The sequence below is a fragment of the Aethalodelphis obliquidens genome, unplaced genomic scaffold, assembly GCF_003676395.1.
Source record: "Aethalodelphis obliquidens isolate GAN/ISIS:26980383/991018 unplaced genomic scaffold, ASM367639v1 scaffold31, whole genome shotgun sequence".
NCBI lineage: Eukaryota > Metazoa > Chordata > Mammalia > Artiodactyla > Delphinidae > Aethalodelphis > Aethalodelphis obliquidens.
This window is the reverse complement of record NW_020837975.1, coordinates 3,747,105-3,765,509: the sequence shown is the minus strand read 5'-3', so window position 1 is coordinate 3,765,509 and position 18,405 is coordinate 3,747,105. Positions and strand designations below refer to the sequence as shown.

Genomic DNA, 18,405 nt, shown 5'->3' with positions numbered 1-18,405 from the left:
TGTGTGTGTGTGTGTGTGTGTGTGTGTGTGTGTGTGTGTGTGTGTGTCTGCTCAATGTTTGCTGAAACATCTGTTTGGCTACAACAGCCAGCAAGAGTAAAAGAAATAGGAAGGAAAGGGAGATAACAGAGTAGCTTTATGTCTGAAACCTCAGAATCCCTGAGTAAGGTTTTGCCACTTGACTTTAGCACTCTTTCCTCAAGGTTACTACTGCGAACCCAGCAGGAATTTAAGACAAAGAGGAATTGGAGAAATGACTTGGAACATCTTAATCCACATAGCCAGAAGTGATCAATGACATTTCTAAAATAACTAAGATGATTCTGCCCAACATTCCTGCAGCCAAATGTCTGTGATAATAAAGGGAAATACATCAGAGCTCCTTCCTAAGTAGATCACTCTGTTGAGACCTCTCCTGAATTCCAAAACCTTACTTGGTTGAAATAGTAGTAACCCTCATGACACTCCAAGTAAATTCACATCCATTTGTGGTACATAGTTCTTATCCTGGAAAAAGGAAGATATCTTGGAAGATCATTTTAGTCCCTAGAATATGTTTTACTTCTCTTGCTCACCACCTAATGGGGCCTTTTGTGAATACAATCAAACACTGTTTAATATGAGGGTGGAAAATTGCATCACATGAAAGTAATTTGGAGATGACAATTTCTACATATTCTAAAAATAACTGAGACAGTTTATCATCTTTAAGGCACACATATCCTGAGTCTCCAAGTAAACAAACCTCTGAATGCAATAACTCAAACCCTCCGTAAGGGATAGTTAGATGTTCCTACAAACTGGAAATAAACTGACCTAGACAAAACACTTAAAACTATATCATCTGGATAGACAAAATGATCTGATTCTAATACATGTGTAGTCACATCATTCTGGAGAGCTATAATTTACAGAAAAAAATTGTATGCCCTGACAACAAAAATAGAAGAATTGAACTATATGTGGAACTTTTTTCCATGTAAATTTTCTCTTTCCATCCACGTGCAATAGAAAGCTAAACAGACAACGGAGACCTAGCTTTGAATTCACATAATTACACAGCTAAGGGAAACACTGATTAGGTAAAGGCCAGCCCATAACTTAGTCTGCAACATCAGAAATCAGAGAGCTAGGCAAGTTCTCTAGAAGTTACATATGATGAAGAACAGATGTTCCAAGCCTAGCTAAGTGTCCTCGGTGAGAAACACTCCATTTTAGTGGAATATACTAGCTGAAAAAAAGGAAGTGAATTTCATATATATTTTATTTAATTTTCTGTGGTTGAATTGACAATCATATCAAATTACTAAGACTATGTACCTTCTTTCCAAAAATGCATACTAGCTGTCAGTTAGATGCCATTTTTACAGAAGGTCAATTTTCACTTTTGCTTACGTTTGCGGAGAAGGTCCATCACTTTGAATTCTCTGCCAGGCATCAAAAGCAGTATTTCATCTTTACTCATCTCTAGGGGAACGTGGCAGGGGTAGAATAAAGGGGGCTCTAGTGTCAGGGCAGAAACTCTGCATGAAAAATTCTTTGTCTCAGTTTTTTGACCCTGAACACAGAGATATGGTGATGTGTCATAAAGAATGTGACCAGAGGAGCAGAGTTAAAGTTTTAGAGAATTGTTGTAGCCAAGAGAATGGAGCACAGAAGCTACTCTGGGAAGCTGGCTTGTCTGCTAGCATTTCCTGCCATCTGACCCAGATGTTCAACTACTGGAGGCACCCAGAAGTTCTTCCACAGTGCACTGAACCACTGGATAGATCCAGACTCCACTCTGAAATGCTGAAACTGTAAATCTCATCATCAAGGGAAGCACTGGCTTTTAGGATGTGTTTTTCACCTTCAAAACCAATCAGTAATATGACTCAGGATGTGTTACAGAACCTACTCACACGTTAATAAAACTGAGACCATCTCCAAGGGAGATATAAGCAAGGATTGGTAAAAAATATTCCAAATTAGAAATAGACATTTTGAGCATTTCTAAAAGGTTGTTGTATCGATAATATTCTATAAATATGAGGCATAGCAGACACATCAATCTTCAGATAGAGATCCGGATGGAATTCAGTAGAGATAGCAATAGAACTTTGAAGGATAATATGAAGAATGAGTCCAACTTATAGTAACACGTTCTCACTGAGAACAGACGGTCGAAGTTTCCTGGCTTTGCCTTTGGTAGCTCTCTTGAATTTCCATATGTCCTTCTTACTATAAATGCTTTGTTTCCGGTGTTACAGCTGGACTCACAACCTAAATCTTTTCAACTCAATTGCTGGTAAGCTAAATAGCTTATGTCATAGTGTAAGGATTCATATTTCTTAAGTTTAAGCAATGAGTTGTTGCCTGTGGGGATGTGTTAAACTAACATGTGAATAATAATATGCCTCTAGAGAGTTCAAACCAAGAGGTGCCTTGTATTCACACCAGGTCCCCCAGGTATTTTTCTCATAACAATTGCAGACCAAATAGTATCATTTAAAAATCTGTGCAATAGTAAAGAAAGAAAGTTTAGAGACCAAGGTGATGAACTGTTTAACAAATTTAATAAAAGGAAAAAAGTGCTGTATAAGAAGGTGGATGGAAGAGGGTTCCTGGCACCATTACTCATGTCTGACAGACTCCCTGGGGTGAGGGATGCTGTAAGAAGCCTCCTGCCGTGATACAAACTTTTAAAACCCCAATTCAATTGTCCCTCAAAAGTTGAAAGAAGTGTGATAATAAAATTACTTCTCCCACAAAAAACACATTTGAAAAGTGACTTTTAAAAAGTCAATTGAAAAATAAAAACAAAGAGATGATTCTCTTTTTGAAATATACACATTCAAGACATTTCTTCTCTTCTCTGAACATCTCTGTTAATACTCATTTAAATGTTTCAGCCGGAGAACTAGTAAATGGTTATCTGAGTAGAGACGACATCTGATGATTTAGTTTTCTGTATTTCTCCTGGAATAATGAAGCACAGGATAAATATTAAAATGACACATATGCCCACTGGTCTTTCTTCTACAATTTGATGTGCACACATACATAAATGTACAACGTTGTTGACAAAATTACCCAGTAAAGAATTGAGATTAAACCATTTGTCACGACAGTGGGTTTGTGAGTTCAAGGCAAAGGTCAGTGAGAAGGTATACAGGGAAGATTGCCCAGTGGCTGCCCAAAGCATCATTTATTTTACCCATACTACAGCCAAACGTTGGAACTACAAACCTCATCTTCACATGCTCTAAATGACTTTGGCTCTAGAATTCAATGCCTAAAACTGATACAATTATGTCAACATTGCAATCTTGATCATTTTACTACAGTTTGGTTAGGAGTATAGAGTAGGACAAAGTGATACTAGAAATTAGAAAGAAAGACATTTTAGAAACAGGAATTTCATCCCATTGAGAAAAAGTTTATCAATATTTGCCAAACTAACTTAAATGACAAAGAGCAGTTCAATACCAGAAAAGTAAACCTCAAAACAAAACAAAACAACAAAGTAAAAAAAAAAGAAAAGTTCAATCTGAATTGAGTCCTGGATTTTTCATTTTCAACTGTTATTATCTTGAACTATTATCGTGAACTTCTTGAAAACTTTATTTCTTCATATGTAAAGTGTAGGTGGTAAGCCTGCCTAATCTACAGGTTCTTCTACAAATGACAAGAAATAGGGCAAGGGAAAAATTTATTTTGATGTATCCCTGACCTTTTTTTTTTTTTAGGTAGCCTAGTAGTTTTCGAAAGTATATACAGTAAAACAGATTGATTAAAGGGTTTAGGAAATTAAAATAAATGGAAAATAAGAACAGGAAAATAAAGCCAGGAGTATAATAAACACTAAATTTATACCATACAGTCCTAAATATTGTTAAAGATGAGCCACTATTCTAAATCTGTGTTTCCTAGCAGCCCAAGTGAACTCTGAAATAATATTTACATCTGAAAGATAAAGACTATTTTTTTCAGTTCATATGTAATTGCTCTGTAAATTCTAACTGTAATTAGTAATAATTATTTAAACTTTCTTTGCTTGTTTTCTTACTCATGAAATGCTAATTTTACCTACTGAAAGGATAGTTGAGTGATTGGATTAAATAATTCATGTGCCTGACATATAGTGCAATCTCACTAAATACTAGTGGTTATTACCACTAGCAACAACATTTTTTTTTGAGTTTTTTTTTTTTAACATCTTTATTGGGGTATAAGTGCTTTACAATGGTGTGTTAGTTTCTGCTTTATAACAAAGTGAATCAGTTATACATATACATATGTTCCCATATCTCTTCCCTCTTGCATCTCCCTCCCTCCCACCCTCCCTATCCCACCCCTCCAGGTGGTCACAAAGCACCGAGCTGATCTCCCTGTGCTATGTGGCTGCTTCCCACTACCTATATACCTTACCTTTGGTAGTGTATATATGTCCATGCCTCGCTCTCGCTTTGTCACAGCTCACCCTTCCCCCCCCATATCCTCAGGTCTGTTCCCTAGTAGGTCTGTGTCTTTATTCCTCTCTTATCCCTAGGTTCTTCATGACATTTTTTTTTCTTAAATTCCATATATATGTGTTAGCATACGGTATTTGTCTTTCTCTTTCTGACTTACTTCACTCTGTATGACAGACTCTAGGTCTATCCACCTCATTACAAATAGCTCAATTTCGTTTCTTTTTATGGCTGAGTAATATTCCATTGTATATATGTGCCACGTCTTCTTTATCCATTCATCCGATGATGGGCACTTAGGTTACAACAACATTTTTATCACTGGCATGAGCACTACCATCACTACCTTTACTGATAACATTTTACTACCACTGATACTATTACTAGCAGGACAATGACTTAGTAGCAAACAATTAATTCATCTATTAGTTCATCTACTAGAATTTTCTGAGTAGAGAAATGACACAACTTGACTTAAACTTAAAAATATTACTCTGGTTTCTGTGGATGAAAAAGAGTAGGAGGCAACTTGTAAGCGGGTTGAGGGAGAACAGTTAAAAGGCTGTTGCAATTGTAAATGACATTGTTTTCTTAATTTCTTTTTCAAAGAGTTTACTGCAAGTGTATATAATGCTACTGATTTTTGTATTTTTGATTTTGTATTTACAACTTTATCGAATTTGCTTATTAGTTCTAACAGTTTTGTGTGTCTTTGTGTCTGGAGTCTTTAGGATTTTCTGTATATAATATCATGTCATCTGCAAGCAGAGACAATTTTACCTCTTCTTTTCTAATTTGGATGCTTTCTTTTTTCCTTGTCTAATTGCTCTGGCTAGGACTTCCGCTATATGTTGAAGAGAAGTGGTGAGAGGGAACATCCTTGACTTGTTCCTGATCGTAGAGGAGAAGCTTTCAGCTTTTCACTGTTGAGTATGACTTAGAAATAAATTTAACCAAGGAAGTGAAAGATCTATACACTGAAACCCATAAAACACTGATGAAAGAAATTTAAGAAGATAATACAAATACAGGGAAAAATACCCCATGTTTATGAATTGGCAGAATTCATATAGTAAAAATGTCCATAATACCCAAAGTGATCTGCAGAATTCATATAATAAAAATGTCCATAATACCCAAAGTGATCTGCAGATTCAATCCAATCCCTATCAAAATTCCAATGCCATTTTTTCAAAGAAATAGAAAAAAAATCCTAAAATTCATATGGAACCACAGAAGACTCCAAATAGCCAAAGATACTTTAAGCAAGAAGAACAAAGCTGGAGGGGTTACATTCCCTGTCTTCAAAATATATTACAAAGTTATAGTAATCAAAACAGTATCATACTGGCATCAAAACACCCATATAGACCAATGAAACATAATAGAGAGCCCATAAATAAATAAATGCATGCATTTACAGTCAAGAAATCTGTAACAAGAGTGCCAAGAACATACAATAGGGAAATGGCAGTCTGTTCAACAGTGTTGGGAAAACTGGATATCGATATGCAGAAGAATGAACTGGGATCCTTATCTCATACCATTTATAAAAATCAACACAAAATGGATTAAAGACATAAGTGTTAGACCTGAAACTATGAAACTAATTTCATAGTTTTCACTATGAAGAAAACAGGGAAAAATCTCCTTGACATTGGTCTGAGCAATGGCTTTTTGAATATGACCCCAGAAACACAGGCAACAAAAGAAAAAATGGACAAGTTGGATTGCATCAAACTAAAAGCCTTCTGCACAGCAAAGGAAATAATCGAGTTAAGAGCCAACCATGGAATGAAAGAAAATATGTGCAAACCATACATCTGATAAGAAGTTAATATCTAAAATAAACAAGGAACTTGAACAACTCAATAGCAAAAAAAAAAAAAAAAAAATTAAAAAATGGGCAGATGACTTGAATGGACATCAAAAAAAAAGACATACAAATGGCCAACACATATATGAAAATCGCTCAATATCACTAATGATCACAGAAATGCAAATCAAAACTACAATGAGATATCACCTCACACCTGTTAGAAGGACTATTACCCAAAAGACAAAAGATAACAAGTGTTGGGAAGGATGTGGAGAAAAGGAAATCCTTGTGCACTGTTGGTGGGAATATGAACTGGTACAGCCATTATGGGAAAAAGTATAGATTTTTCTCAAAAAATTAAAAATAGAGCTACCATATAATCCAGCAATCCCACTTCTGGGTTTATATACAAAGGAAATAATAATTTTGAAGAGATATTTGCATTCCCATGTACACTGTTGAATTATTCACACTAGCCAAGATATGGAAACAGCCTAAGTCTCCATTAATAGATGAATAGAGGGATTCCCTTGTGGCGCGGTGGTTGAGAGTCCACCTGCCGATGCAGGGGACACAGGTTCATGCCCCGGTCCGGGAAGATCCCACATGTTGCAGAGCGGCTGGGCCTGTGAGCCATGGCCGCTGAGCCTGCATGTCCGGAGTCTGTGCTCTGCAACGGGAGAGGCCACAACAGTGAGAGGCCCGCGAACCCAAAAAAAAAAAAAAAAAGATGAATAGATAAAGAAAATGGCACATATATATACCATTTATTATAATATATAAAATAAAATATGTATTCATATAGTAGATTGAACTTGAGTGATACAAGGGGAAATGAAGAGAAGTGGAGAGATACAAAGAATATTTGGGAGAAATAATCTATCACTCATGGGAGGATATAGATGGTGAGAGAGAGAGTCTTGTTAAGGGTTACTTCCATATTTCGGGCTTATGTAATTGACTGGTTGGAGGTGTCATTCCTTGAGAGAGAGAATACAGAAAAAAAATAGAGAGTGGGAGCAGGGAAGGGCAAATGGCTATTTGTTAAATGAATAATGCAATAGAATTATATGATACACCTAACTGAAACAGTGTATGATTTCATTGGATATTGTCTCAATTACAGACTCAAAGACTCTCAGGAATGAAAACCTGTGAATCTATTCTCTCTTTCTCACTCTCTCTCTGTCTCTCTGTCTGTCTCTCTTTCTCTCTCCTTCTCTATAAGGGGGCAACCCAATCTACAGAAGTAGAATCAGAAACATATGTCTTAGACCTCAAAGTGAATGCTAAAGAAAATAACTGGTGTAATTGCTTAATTGGTGGTTGGCAAGTAACTGAGAAGGGAAGGAAATGCAATTAGAAGCTGGTGATTTTCCGTACCTTTCAGATATCTATCATATTCTTTCTTCCTCTGTTCAAGAGGTGTACATGAAGTATAATTTTTCATTGACTGGTTTACTGATATATTTACATTTTTTACATTTTCTGGGATGTTGATTTTCTTATAAAACAGTGAATTTGCCTGAAGTTCCACAGCATGGATCTTCACTCTTCACTTTATGCTGTGTAGGTACCAGATAATCCTTCCTCAATACAACTGAGAGGTAAATGACCCCACAGTACCCTCCAGGCATAAAGTTACCAAAATATTTCTCAGAGATGTGGCAGTTTATAATGTAGCTGTAAGATCATATAGTTACTAATCTCTCTTTATATTTTGGAAATATCACTCTCTGACCACATGACAGAGGGCTGCAGAATTCACAATTCATTTAATACACTACATTCACAGGGTATTATGGTACCAATGTCACAGAGGGGCAAAGCTACTTCAAAATAAATGCATCCGGAGTTCCCTGGTGGCGCAGTGGTTGAGAGTCCGCCTGCTGATGCAGGGGACACGGGTTCGTGCCCCAGTCCGGCAAGATCCCACATGCAGCGGAGCAGCTGGGCCCGTGAGCTATGGCCTCTGAGCCTGCGCGTCCAGATCCTGTGCTCCGCAACGGGAGAGGCCACACAACAGTGAGAGGCCCACGTACCGCAAAAAAAAAAAAAAAAGTAAATGCATCCTTTAGTGTTTTCATCCAGGCTAGACCCTCCCCCCAATTCAGGAAGGAGTCAATTGAACAGCTGGTTAGTGAACTGAATTCTCAATAATGCACCTGACATACCTGAATGACTAACAAATATTTAGTAAGTAGTTATGTAAGTTTAGTTACATAATTAACAAGTAGTTCGGCATTCTGTCTGCCGTTTCAGAAAGTCGGGGACAAAACCAGTGTACTTAATGCCTCTCACTTTGCTTTTACTTTTTTTCTATTTTTTAAATTTGCCCAGGTCCCTTCAGTTGCCTTCCTCCCCTTCGATCTGCTGAACAGTTTTTTCTTTGTTATGGTTGCAGCTTCTTCAAAATGAAACGCTAACTATAGCACTTCCCTGAAGTTTTTTCTATGCCCCTGCACAAGTGATATCACCAAAGGAAAGTGACTGATCCTTGTTCATCCATAGAGCCTTCTGCTGACACTTTGTAGGTGGCCCTCAATAAACACAAAGTGATCTAAGTACAGATGAACTCCCATTAATCATCTTTTGATGACTGGTTCAGTTATCTCAAAATTCCATGTCCACTTGCACACACACACAAAAAATAATAATAATAGAAAAACAAATAACCAATGGGGCAAAAATTTTGAACATATAAAATAGATAAAAGACTGATGTCCTTAAATAAGAAATGCTTCTATAAATCACAAAGAAAAAAGTCAGAGATCTGATTTTTTAAAATGGGGAAAGAATATAAATATACAGTTCATAGGAAAGGAAATACAGAGGGTTTTTAAATATCTTGGGAGATGTTCAACCACACTTGTAATTAATATTAGATCTTAAGAACTTATTTATTTAGACTTTGAGACTGACAAAGATAAAAGTTGGAGAACCATGTTAATACAAGTGTGGGGAAGTGACCATTGTCTTACATTGTTGGTGGGAGTGTAAACTGAAACAAAGTTCAAAGAGGAAACCTGGGCAACATCTATCTAAACTAAAATTTTTTAAAAATCTTTGGACATAGCAATTCCATTTTTTAAAAATGTTATCCTATAGGCATAAATACAAGATGTTCATTTTAGCATTGTTTGTGATAGCAAAATACTATAAACCAAAATGTTCATCAGTTGGGAATTTGATGGATGAATTATGGCATGTAGCCATTAAAAACAATAAGGCAATTGATAACTTGATTCTAAAACATGTCTCTAACCTGGAAAGCAACAGGTATAATAGTTATGTGGATGGCTACTATGTATTTTTGAAAGATGTATAACCATACTTACTCACCCATGTATTGACTGTCTTCAGATGGATACATGAAACAGTAACAGTGGTTACTTCTTGGAAAGGGCACTGGAGAATGGGGAGCAAAGGATGAGAGAGAAACTTACTTTTCAAATATCGACAGAGATGAATTACATATGTGCAGATATGCATTAGTGAATATACTATCAAAGCTATGTCTATTAAGTAAAATGTTATATTTTTAAACAATCAACTGAAATATTTTGATTTAGCTATCTATTATGGCCAGGTAACAAAGTACCCCCAAACTTGGAGCCTTAGAAGAATTAACTTTTATGTACAAATTTCTGTGAGTTAGGATCTGGATGAAGCTTAGGTGAATGCCTCTGGCTCAAGGTCTCTCATGAATCAGTACAAATTACTAGCCAGGTTGTAGTCATCTCAAAACTTCATTAGCACTAAGGATTCACTTCCAAGCTCACTTATATCATAGTTGGCCGCCCTCAGTCCTTTTCTATGTTGGCCTCTCCACACACATAGCAACTCCTCACCTACATAGCAGCTGGCCTGTCCCAGAGCGAGTGATCAGAGAGAGAGAGAGACCAAGAAAAAGCCATGATCCTTTAAATAAGCAAAACTTAGAAGTGTCACCCTATTCCTTCTACCATATACAATTCTTTAGAAGTGAGTGAATAAGTTTAGACCATACTCAAATGGAAGGGATTATACAAGAGTATGAATACAAGGAAATGGAAATCGTTCAGGCTGTTTAGGAGCTGCCTACTGCATGGTTTTACATCTCTATGTTAAGGGGATAGACGTGTATCTAAATCATGCAAGAAAATTTTAATTTTGCCTTCATGGGCAATCTTTTCGATGTTTTTGGTTTGATTTTTAGAAGCAAACTGTTATCTTCTTAAATAGAAACTGAAAAGTATGGTGGATAATAAGTTAGGTGATGTGATTTACTCCAAATAAGGTTGTGACCATAAAGTAAGAATATATTCCCTGGTTGAGTCATTGATGTTTTAATTCATCACAGCAGCTACAAGGTAATTTTCAAGTACGCACATTTTCCTAATTAGGCTGTTCCTTTATGTTGTGGACAGGGAAATGGTAGTCAGATTACAGTTGACTGGGGAATATAAGATTTAGGAGGAGATTCCAGGGCAGAAACAAGGGGTTCCCCTTTCTTGCTAATTTCACTAGCACATGATCTGTCTGCTTCCCCCGTGCAACAATTTTGCAGCTGGAGAAGTTGCTTTCTCATCCAAGTCAGCTCCAAACCCTTCCTTTTGTTCTTCTTGGGAAATCCTCTTGAGCTTTTAACTGGAATTAAAACATTACTGAAAAGTCATCTGTCTCAAATTTCAGCTGTGGTGCAAAAGATCGTCCTGTGAACTGATCTAGTTACAGGAGGAAGTTTTTGAAATCATTGTTAAAAATCCTCGATGTAACCTACTCTAAAATTTGGTAAATCAATGGAAAGTATCATTGAAATGTCTATTTTCCTGTGCTCTAGTTTATATTTTATAGCATTGGGAACTATAACTATAGTCAATATTTTGGAATAATCTATAAGGGAAAAGAATCTGAAAAAAAATAGACAATATGTATGTATAGTTGAATCACTGTGCTGTACACCTGAAACTAACACAACATTGTAAGTGAATTATTCTTCAATAAATTTTTTTTTTATTATAAAGACAAAACAATGTAATACAGCCACTATGAAGTTGGACAAATCCGTAAATCCGAAACCTACAGGAAGGGCCACATGGCCCCACAATATCCATACAAGAATCTACTGCTCCCTTGGCAAGAATATACGCTTCTGACAATGACAGAACATAGAGAAGGGAACCCCTATGCTCATAAATTCTCAGCTCCCAAGCTTTCCCTCCACAGGAACTCACTTTTGTAAACCCTCTTCTTTGGTTCTGAAACAATTAGAGACTCTGCAGCCCCAATTGTATCCTAAAAAGTAATGGAACCAACGTGACCCAGCCATGAAAATAATTTTTACAAATAGGGCCTAAGCCCAGCATTAAAGAAACTCTGCAGTATGCCAGAAATAGGATCCCATTTCAAGAATTAATCCACAGGGTCCTCAGTAATAAGTTAACCCTCTTCATGGAAAACCACATTTTATCCACTCAAAGTATCAGAAATCAGTGGTCTTTCCGAAGTGCCTGAGTTAGTCAGGGGAGGTACTTTTTCTGAGTTAGTCAGGGGAGGCACTTTTTCTAAGACCTTAAGCAAAAACACTTACATTCTTTTTTTCGCTTGTTGCCATGTGAAAGAAAAAAATAAAACCTACATGTTACATCTAATGTTACATGTTAAAGCTTAGTAAAGATTAGAGTTTTATTTTTTTATTATGGGAGACCAGGCCACAAATTATCACAGATTCACAGCAGGATTCATTAATTTTCTGTTAATATTTTCTAACAGAGTATGAAGGACTCACACAGATATTCTTTCCAAAGCAATAAAATCTCAATTATCTTCTCTGAGCTATCATCTTAAACGTTTGATTTATACCGAAAGGAAATAAATCTTACTGCATGGGAGTCAGCCAGTTCAGAAAGCTGCACCAGTTAAACATTTCAAAATTTTGGAAACATTATTTGCCAAAGCTGCATGGAACACCCTTAAACAGACAGGGAGGAAGGACCAAAAGACATTGCAGTCGAGTCTCTTTTATCATAACATTAGCCACAGAAGCCAAAAAACATTCACAATATTTTTCAAAAGTTTGGACTTCTGTACATGATGTGCTTATACAGACTAGGTTATAATAATCATGTGCTGAGTTTCCATTGACCTTTGCCCTGACTTCTTAACTTTGAAGAGCCCTGTGACTTCTGTTTGAAGATAAGCATAAGGGTTTCCAGCAGAGATAGTCCAGATTCCAGCTACCTGCTAAGACCACAATATACAAGAAGGTGGACCTGTTTAACATTTAGAAGCCTTTCAATTTATTTCTACTCACTTACTAAGAGTACATAATGAATCAAAAAATATCCACTTGTTGCAAACAGATACTTTCATTTTACTCGGCATTGAAGATTCTTTGAGTATCTTAGGAGATAAAATGAATACATTTTATTATCATATCAAAGAAAAAGCATTCATAATATTAAGCATAACTAAAATTTACTGAACATTTACTATGTACCAGGCTTTACATTGATCTCCATTCATCCTCTCAGTAATTCTATGAGCTTGGAACTGACATTATCACCCTCATTTTACAAATACAAAGCATGGGGGCAGAGAAGTTAACTTGCCCAAGATTGCTCAGCTATTGAGTAACAGGAGAGGGTACAAGGCAGGCTTTTTTCACTTCAAAGTCTGTGCTCTTAACCACTACACGTTAAGATGTAAATACTACAGAGGGCAAGAATCCAGTGTGTGTGTGTGTTTGTTTATAGCACAGTCCTATAATGGAAACGTGACATTATGAATTCTTAAGCACAATAGTACCAGTATCTATATAATGTTTTTCTCATCAATCTATGGTCAATGTCACAATAAAAGCACTTAAAAATACCAGTTAATTTCATTAAACCTTCTAGGTATACAAAACACATTAGTACTTTTATCAGCAAAATTGATTACACAGTGTTAGTAAATAAGGCAGGATCAAAGTTTCTTTTGCTTTATACAATATATTCAAAATGCAGTAGACATTTATTACATTTCCTCGTTGCCCAACACGTTTTGAACATCCTCAGTGTGCCGAAGGGATTTCCCTCCATGAGGCAGTACCCACAGAACTCACTTCCATGGCCTTTTAGTGTTAAAAATACAGGCACGGGACTTGATTTGCACATAAAGGTGTGTGACATGATTTTCATAAATTAGATTCACCTATGAGAGGCTTGGATTTAGAATGAGTGGCTTGAGCAAGAAAACATTGGAGATGAAGATGAACACTGGTTTGGGTTCTGGATATGGAGATTGACTTCCTACTGGCAGCAGTAGCCATTGTGGAAAACCCGAATTTCTGTTCCCTGCTAAGCTGTTCCCTGGTTAAGCAGGTTCTGTGACGGAATTAGCAGCATTGTCACTGGAGCATGGCCTCTAGAGTCAATCTTCAACACTCCCAATTCCTTATGTTATCCAATAACCTAAAAACAAGAAACTGCCAGAGTCAACTTCCATCATTTATATTTAAGAACCCCAAGTTGGGGGTTCTGGGTCTGGGTGCAGTGGGAGTAAACACACGCCACCCTGTCTCCTTCCCTGAGAACAACTATAAAACCTGCACAGGTTGAATGTGCCACACTTGGAGGACTACGAAAAGTGGACACACCAGATGGGCAGAGGAAACGCCCTAGAATTCAGAGTATCACCAAACTTGTGGTGATTTGACCATTCCTTCCCTTCTCTTTGGAACCAAGTCAAGCCCTCCTGGACTCCTGCCTCCAGAACCCTGAGGTAATAAATGAAGTTGATTGAAGCCACTAAGTTTGTGGTAATTTGTTATGAGCAATAGAAAAGTAATGTAAGCACATAACTAAAGAGCTTTGACATAAAACCAAAACTGATGGAACTGAAAGGAGAATTAAAGATTTTAGTCTCTAGTTGAAGACTTCAACACTCCTCTTTCAGTAATAGATAGAACTAGTAGACAGAAAACCAGCAAAGGTATGTAAGAACTTAACATTGAGATTTGTCACTTATTTATTTTTAAATGGTAGAGGGTTTCAACTCAGTCCTTGGAGGAAGGAATAGACGGAGTCAGATACCCAGATTAAACTTCTGTTATATACACATCTGACTTGGGGATTTTTGTCGTTGTTACTGCAATAACATCTAGCTTCTTTGGTCAATACAGTCCATCAAAGAGGTACTATTTAAATAATTACAAAACATTCATGTAATAAGATTCCATATGAACATTAGATAAATGAGAAAGCTCTCTGGATACTGATGTGGAATGATCTCTAAGATACATTGTTAGTTGAAAAAGGTATGGTACAAAAGAAAGTAAAAATCTGCTAGCAGGTAAGGACACGTGTTTGTGTGGATGTGTGCTTGTGATCAGCCTGGGAGGGTGAGTGAATTGACACTTTGGGGGACAGAACTGGGTGCCGGGGAACAGAGTTGAGAGGGAGCTTTTCAATGTATACCCTTTTTGTGCTTTTTGAATCTTAAACCTTAATAATGTATTACCTTTTCAAAAACTAATCTTAATTTTTAAAAAATCTCCTGATCGTGTTTAAAAATACTTTTATAGAAAAGAGAGGAGAGAGAAATAAACTAGTATACTACTTTGAAATTTTTCTGTTGCCTTAAAATTTAGTCTGCATACTTTTCTATGTCTTCCATGTTGTCTAGAATAAATATAAAAAATAAATTTCATGAATTTAAGTTTTATAAAATAAAAGTGTACTTATTATGCTCAAATTCTTAGCCTAAAGAGTACACTTTAATTCCTTGTTTTGGCTTTCCAGATTTTGCATCATTTATACCTAATCTAACTTCCTAACCCACACTATTGGCTTCCTTACTAAGCCTCCAATTATAATCAAATGGAACCACTTCCTCTTTCCTTGAATACATCTTGCATTTTCTTGCCAAAGGGCTCAAATATACTGTTTCTCCTGAAAAACCCTGTTTCTTTCAGAGATTAAGAGTATGTAATAATGGAAAAGAATAACAAGGCCAAGTTGGGATGTAGACACTTTGAAATTGACATTCACCGACATGTCTTATTACTTAACATCAGGTTTAAACATAAGAAGGACTATTCAAGAGTGCCTATACCTCACTAAAATTACTATTATGTAATTGTATAGTATTATAATAGTCTATAGATTTTATTCTTTTTTTTTTTTTTTTTTTTTTTTTTTTTGCGGTACGCGGGCCTCTCACTGTTGTGGTCTCTCCCGTTGCGGAGCACAGTCTCCGGACGCGCAGGCTCAGCGGCCATTGCTCACGGGCCCAGCTGCTCTGCAGCATGTGGGATCTTCCCGGACCGGGGCACGAACCCGTGTCCCCTGCATCGGCAGGTGGACTCTCAACCACTGCGCCACCAGGGAAGCCCTATAGATTTTATTCTTTATAGGAGCTGTATCCCACTTGAATTTTCCATTTTGGGTTATTAATAATTAGCACTCCTGCATGCTAAATGTAAAATGATTGGTTTTGCCATAGGAACTATTTGACTCTAATTATTACTCATTAGCATGGAAAACTGTGAGGCACACAAATATTGGAATTTTTTTTTAAGTTCTGCTGGACTAAGATTTCCAATTTTCTCAAATAGATAATCATCATTGATGACTCAGTTTAGCCAGTGGATGACCCTAACAGTCTTCCTCAGAAGCTCTAGAAGAAGCTTAGCAAAGTGGGCTCCAAGACCTCCACTGATATAAATACTAATATGCAAACTTTCTAGGGAGCCATTGTCCAAATAGAAAGTGTTTCTCTTGCCAACATGATTTCAGAGTCAGCTTGAAAGTCCAGAGTTTTCCAACTCTGTTGAGTGAGGCTCTGCCTCCTTGTAGCTCCTGTGTAAATGTCAAGGGAGACAGGAAACGGGGTTCCTCTCTACATGGGGAATCTAGCTATACTCAGCCTAAGTTTATTGTTTAGAAACAAAGTAGACATATTGTGGAGAGCCAGCCTCCAACTGTGAGCTTCATTGAGCCTGTATTAGTTGTTTTATATGGTTATTGTCTTCTTCCTGTGTTCTATGATTGTCGAACATAAAAAAACATTACCCACATAAAGACAAATGATGCAGTGTAACCAAAAAACGTTAAACCAAGACAGAAGTAATGCTTTAAAGAGCACAGGTGTAAATATACAGCTTGTGAGAAGAGAGTAAACAGCCATTAACAGATTTAAACAAGCAAATAAACAATAACAACAAAAATACAGGATTGGAAAGCAGTCATGTTAAAATATTCCTAAGGTCACTAATACATTACAACTAAAGTATGAGTAATGTGTAACAGAGAAGTCTATGTCAGTGGTGATGTCACTCAGGGGATGATGATAATAATAAAAATAATAATAGAATTGCAGTGCTAGTGATAATACATATTGTATGTTCACTGTGTGTCAGATATTTTACAAAGTATCAAATGTATCAGCCCACTTAATTCCCACAGCCACCCTGTGATATTGTGGTCAGCTTTGGTTTTGTCATTTTATAGATGAAGAGACTGAGGTTTAAAAATATTCAGTACTTTCATGTGTATCAGAGAGTTAATAAATGCCAAAGGTAAAACTCAAAACCCATGCTCTTAACTGCTGAAATATATATATATATAACATATATGTATGTATATATATACATATCTACATATACATACATGTATAGCATATATACAGTTAACATCTATGAATACAAATAGAATAAAAATAGATTCAGAAGTTTGAGAGTAAGGAGGGAAGAAAGAGATTGCTTCAAAAGTTACTCGCATTTTGCAATGTTTGTACATGAAAATGTGTAGATACATATCACCATTTTCAAATTTTTCTCTAGATGTCATTATTTCTATATATCCTGACTCCAACAAGGACTTTAGTGAATTAGTAGAGTAACTTTTCAGGAAAACTGAGATAGTTCCATGACTCGTTCTGACCTCTACTTACAAATAATCTAATCTAAGATAGAATGAATGATTTGAAAAATACTTAAATTAATCCAGGTCATAAGTCACAAGAAGAACTAATTTAAACGAAATGCAATACAAAATTACTAAATTGTGAAAAACAAGGAAAGAATCACATGGAATCTGTAAATGTAATGTACCATTCCTCTATGGTATTATCATAATTACTTGAAATGTTATGCAAATGAGCTAGGCAACCATACCTTTGTGATAAATGTGGTGTTTTTGAGGCAACTCTTCTCAATTTGGGGCTCCCCACATGTGAGGCCATGGCAGTGTGACTCTAAGATCACATCCAACAATTTTAGCAAGAATAATAGGACCTATGAGGAAAATTAGGACTTGAGGTTTTCAAATGAACTGAAAAAGACAAAGTTAAGGAGGAAACAGTTATTGTAAGAGGGTGATGTCCAACAGCTGTTCTCTTTTCCCAGTGAACGAGGAGGAAGAGGAGACAGGCTTCAATTATGACAAGAGAAATTTAGGTTTGACATCTGCTGAGCTGATATAATGACCCCATATTTTTTGAAGCTAAAAGAAAAAATCCATGAGTTAATGTTTGAAAATATTTTTAAACAATTTCATAAAAGACAAAAACCGAGTCACTCCAATACATTCTCCAGGAAAGAAACAAAAACATTTACTTGTGCCTAAGTAGTATTTTTTTTGTTGCATCATCTGATAGTATGCTAAATAAATATTTTTGATTAAAATACTTAAATGAAAAGTTCCATGTAAACATAGGCATAAGGTAGAACATAGTCATTAAAATTAGTATAGAATACACTAAAAACTCTTTACAGGGAGTTTCAAGAATAAATTTTATATTTTAACACAGGCAAAAGAAAAAATGCAAACATTTTTATCTGGTCTATTCTTATTCTTTCCAATTATAGTGATACTAACACTGCTAGTAATAATAAAAAGTTTTTCATTCTTGGAATAAATTATGAATCTTCTCAGGTGTCAGTGGCTATGTTCTAACTGACTAAGGTATCCAGGAATGTTTGTTTGTTTATTTGTTTGTTTTAAAGCTGTAATGACTAGCTATCTTATTGTAATTCTTGGGATTCTAGGTTCCTAAGGCGTTTGAAAGATCAACAAAGTGAGTGAAATAACAAGTAGTTAATGAATTTAGGCAGGAGACATACACAGTGATAGTCACTGACTTTCTTTTCTGTCTTGCATCAACCTTCTT

General features: G+C 36.2%; 1 long non-coding RNA gene across 1 annotated transcript in view; it reads left to right on the top strand.

Moving 5' to 3' along the window:
* Positions 1–15,625, top strand: part of LOC113630873 (uncharacterized) — an 18,984-nt gene extending 3,359 nt beyond the window's left edge. Inside the window, exon 2 of the long non-coding RNA XR_003437123.1 lies at positions 15,594–15,625. This is a non-coding gene — a long non-coding RNA (uncharacterized LOC113630873). The remainder of the gene's footprint in view (positions 1–15,593) is intronic.
* Positions 15,626–18,405: the final 2,780 nt, after the last annotated feature.